Genomic DNA, 5,543 nt, shown 5'->3' on the forward strand with positions numbered 1-5,543 from the left:
ACCTCTGGTCAATGAAATACATTGAGTTACTGCATCTAACTTTGCTAATATTGAATCCACCCATTTCTAGTAGTGTTTTGAGACCATGAAGGGTAATATAAGCCTAAATGTATCCTGATGTTTGGTCAGCCTCTGGACATCGTTTACATTTTTAACCCCTTCACTCCTTCTTGGGATTACACTTACAACTATGGTTTACCCATGGCTATCTATCCTATTGTGTATTAAAGGCTGTATGGGAATGCTACGATTGTTCCTGCATTGGCTTCTGTGGGTCTTGAAATTGACAGTTTAGTGCATTTTACTTGTTCCCCCATTATATTGTACTGAGTTTACCACCTGGTACAGTGTGTTCAATAGATAACTACTTTTCTAACATACTTAGTGGTACCTTGTATGCTTCATATGTAAGTATACTACAGGGGAACTCATTTTGCTCTTCTGTGTAATTTGACGGTGGGGAACTGTTACGTTTGCACTGCAATGTAAACGGTCCCTCCCCATGTCGCCGCTAGATTGTTTTCATTTGCATGGCAGAGTACGCCACCTTTTGCCCAGCACTTTTGCACTCCACCATGCAAAGTGAGTAAATGCTGCCTGTTTACCTTTAATTGTGAGTGCCGCTTGCATGGCAAGCGCTGCTCACAATTACAAGTAAACCCTGCCCAACATGCCAATTGTGAATACCGCTTACCAGTGGTCTTGAGCATTGCTTAGATATCTATGACTCTCTACTATAGTTTTGCTGTCATGGAATTACTCTATTTGTTCAGGAGGCAGGGAATTTCCTGTGATTATAGCAGCATCTTTGTTGGCAATTTGGGGAGGGGACTTCGAGTTTATGATGGACTCCTAAAGGGGCACCTGGATGATGGTGGGCCGGGGGTTCAGTCAGCAGTTAGAAGGGGAGCATTGATTGAAACAGCCCTGATCAGGTTGGAGCCTTGATGGGCTGGACTGTAATCCTCCTCTTCTTAGTTGGTTTACCATCCATCAATGAACTCCTCGGTGCACATGGTTTTCTGGTGTTTGCCACTGGAGTGATCGGTTCACCCGGCGGAGGCTATTGATTATCCCCCTCTCTCCAGGAAAGACCAAAGTATGGACATTCTATTTGGCTTATTGGCGTAGTTGCCTTCTTCATTGGTGCTGATAATACATTGGGTGCAACTTTCTTCATGAGTTTGGGTGGTGACAAAGTTTTGGTTACCTAACATTTGCCAATGTGTCTCACCCTCAAATCCACCCAAACAGTATTAGTAGTGGGTGGCCAATACTAGAACACTGCAAATACAGGATGATGGATGACAAAACAAATCGGCCTTAGCAGGCGTGAATCAATGGCACACTCTTAAAGATGATCTCTATCATTATGGCAGCAGTAGCGTGGCAGCAAGGCAATGGCATGGCTTTGGTAACCTCCGAGGCAGGTGGACAGACTGGTAAAGAACTGTGGATGGAAGGGAAGGGCCTCTCCCTCTGCCTCGCCTGTGACCTGCCTAGACTGCCATGACTGCTGCGCCATTGGCCTTGTAAAAAAAAGACTAGGATTGGAGAAGTGGTGTCCTGGTGACATGTAGTCACCTATTCATTAACCCTCAACTGCCTCCAGTGACCCACACAACTATTCATGGAAGAATGCTTTCACTTTCATGTGAAGAAACCTTTGCTTTTGTATACCGCCTAGTAGTACATGCTTCAGTTCAACAAAGCTTACAATTATACCTTATAAAAACAACCACGTTAATTAAATACTACACACATATCCCCTACTAATCCTCCTGATCTACAGACCACCATCCTACAACCCCAACTTCGCCAGCAACCTCACTGACGCTATTACCAACCTATCACATATCATGACAACATTGTCGTTCTGGGAGACTTCAAATTCTGGTTTGAAAGAGAAAATTAATCCACAGTAAACTCGCTCAGCGCCCTACTGGAAACCTTCCACTACAAACAAATAGTAAATGGTCCCACCCATACCTTAGATGCAATCTTCTACAGAGATGGACTCTCGACCGCCACCCCACCGGTAACAATCATATGGAGCGAACACCATACAATCCCATTCACAGTCAAAATTCCAACCAGCATGATTCCCACAAACGTAAAACTCCCAGTGACAAATAAAATAAACCAGAAGAGTCTTGACCTGGAAATGCTAAGAGATATACTAGAATCAACCAGACCAAACACCTCCCAGCTAAATAGAATGACACTGGACTCAGAGGAAGAGTCACTCGACACCATGGTCACAGGCTCTGTAGATCAATTAGCATCTGCAAAACTCATTAAACCCACCCCAAAGAAAACTGCAGCAAGATGGTTCACAGAAGAACTGAGAGAATTCAATTAAACAAACCGCAAACTGTCAAAACAATGGAGAAAGCACTACAACCAATTGGACAAAAACAAAAATCGACAACTAATCCGAATTTACAAATTAACAGCCCTGAAACCAAAAAAAGCATATTAAACAACAAGAATCCAATTGGCAACAAACTCACAAAAAGAATTGTGCAAAATCATCAAGCACATTAAAAACCCAACCCCATGCAAGACATTTGTCGTACCATCACAATCCCTATGCAACAACATCACAACCCATCTAAGAGCAAAAATACAAGCAATACAATGGACCACCGATGCAAACTGTACTACAAAAAACACGTCCCCAGAACCTCCAGACACCAGTGCGCCATCAACCACCACAACACTCAATCGATTAAACCTATAAGCGAAGAAACATTCGTCAAACTAATAAAAGACACCAGCCTTGCAGGATCCCCCAGTGACCCATTCCCACTGGGCATCTTCGAAAAACTCCTCACCCACAGAATGCCAGCCTCATACTTTCAACTACATATGAATCTATCCCTAAACACGGGAATAGTACCTAAAACTTTGAAATCAGTGTACATCAAGCCCTTCCTAAAAAACAAAACAGGAAATACAGAAGACCCTACCAACTATCTACCTATATCGAATCTACCTTACCCAGCAACAATCCTGAAGAACCACATCTACAAAGAACTACTCAATCATGTAGAAATCAACAGAATACTTGACCAATCCCAAGTCTGCTTCAGACCCCTTACAGGAATTGAATGCGCACTTCTCAGCATATTGGGCGACCTAAAAATAAACGCAGGCAACAGCACCCAATCAGCCCTCATACTAGACATGTCATCCACCTTTTGCACAATGAGACACACAACACTAATAAGGAGACTGTAGGAATCTGGCATAAAAAACTCTGCCCTACAATTACTGAAATCTTTCCTCATCAACCGAACAGAAAGAACACACCACCATTCATATCTAACACTAAAAACATCCCCTGCGGCTTACCACAAGGATCAAGCCTCATCCCACTTCTCTTCAACAACTACATGTCCCGCCTAATGAAACTCATTCAAACCCATGGTCTGACAGCCTACAACTACGCAGACGACATCCAACTCGTCTTCAAGATAACCTCCGTCCAACACCTGAACAACACCCTCAACAAATGCTCACTGACAAATACACCTGGATGAAAAAACAACAATCTCAAGCTAAACCCAACCAAAACAGAAATAATGATCTCCCCACTGTAAGACAATGCAACACAGACATAGCTGAGCTGGCCACTGTGCATGGGAACCCAACCGGAGGCATCGTCAGTGATAAAATAAACTGGGATTCCTCATAGACAACAGACTCTCCCTAGCACCACAAGTCAACACAATAGCAAAAGAAATGTCTACTTGCAGCGACTAATAAGAGGGATGTCCCCTTACCTCAACTTTCATACAAAACCCTGTCAATCATCTCCTTGGTATTATCAAGACTAGTCTACACAAACAGCATCTATCTTGGAAAGCCAGAATGCCTCACAAAAAAAACTACAACATATCCAAAATACTACAGCAAAACAACTCCTGAGACTAAATAGGAGAGACCATATCACACCAGCCCTGAGAAGTCTGCAATGGCTACCAGTAAAAAAAACACTTTAACTTTAGAGCCCTCTGCATCACCCACAAATCACTACACAGACAAGGAGCCGAATTTCTCCAAGCTAAAATCACCCGTTACCAACAAGGAAGAAACCTAAGATCGAGCAACAATGTCCAAATAGAAACAAAACACTATGAGAAAAGGAAAACTGCATTTTCCTAATTGATAGCCAAATTATAGAACTCGATATCAAAGGAAATAAGAACGATGGAAAACCACCTAACTTTCCGAAAATGACTGAAAAGTTGGCTATTCAACTCACACACCAAAATGCGCACCCCCACAAAACATGCTCTGGGACCAAAGAAAACATGGGACAATACGAATTGAAGAACCAACAATCAATCCGCCCCACACCCAGAGCCATACAAAAAGCAACTATCCACCTCCCTCCACTTCATACCTCTCACGAACTACATGCCCAAACGGGCCAGCAAAACTACACACTAAAAAACATGCAAACCACACATCCACCACACAAAACCAAATAGTTGCAAACAACGAATAACCCAGACCCTGGTTGCTACCCCTCCTGACACAACAAGCCCAGTGCACACAACAAAGCACACCTAGAAAACTCACACGCACAGATGTCAGTTCCTCCTGGTTCTGCAAACATCAACAGAAGAGCACAACCTCTATCCAATCCTTCTTCCCTCACTAACCAACCCCTCAGTCCCAGTTTTCTTACAGCGCCACGTGACCACTTGGAGACCATGAAAATGGCAGCGGTGCACGATACAAATCATTATAAGATACCATTTAAATTATTAGCACGTTTTAAGTTACTCACTATTAAAGTAAAATGTTTACTTCACCATCACAACCCCAAAATCAATATTGCTATAACCTATGAGGCTTTTTGTCAAGTTTCCCTTAACTTGGCGGTGGGGAGCCATTACGTTTTTGTCAATTTTGGTCATTTGAACAGCGTAGTGCAAATGTGCAGGGCAAAAAGATGGTGTAAATGTGTGTATGATGCCTTTTGCCCTGCACTTTTGAGCTCAGTCGTGCAAAAGAAGTAAACGTTTACAGTGGGCCCCAATGGAGTCCACCTACTTTATGCTGGTTCATAGAGCCAGCGGGCTTCATAAGGAACCCCAGCATCTGCGCCGGCATGAAAATGCATGCCTGTGCGAATGCTAAGGGATTTGTATGGGATAAAATCCAAGTTTCTGCCCCTCCTCTCCAACATACAGATGGATGAAAATGAGCCAGGACGTGGATGCACAGCATAAAAGCCTTACGCAAGGCTTACGTTACTGCTCTGATGAAAATGAGCCCCTATATATTAATAGGATTAAAGACTGAGAGAGGGGTCATTATGTTTTAGGGGGGGGGTGATTGTCACTTGGGATAATGACCCTACCTCGATCTATAAGGCTATATGAGTTACCTCGATAAGATGTTTCCATCATAGGTGTCTGCAGTGGGAGATGATAAAGGAAGTGCTATGAGCTTTGTTCTCAGAAGCTAGGGTCAATATGCTCCTTATGCCACTTCCAGAAGTGCGATGACAGGAGAGATCCGTGTAT

Source organism: Ambystoma mexicanum, chromosome 3q, assembly GCF_040938575.1.
Source record: "Ambystoma mexicanum isolate Mex_15411 chromosome 3q, UKY_AmexF1_1, whole genome shotgun sequence".
Classification (NCBI taxonomy): Eukaryota; Metazoa; Chordata; class Amphibia; order Caudata; family Ambystomatidae; genus Ambystoma; species Ambystoma mexicanum.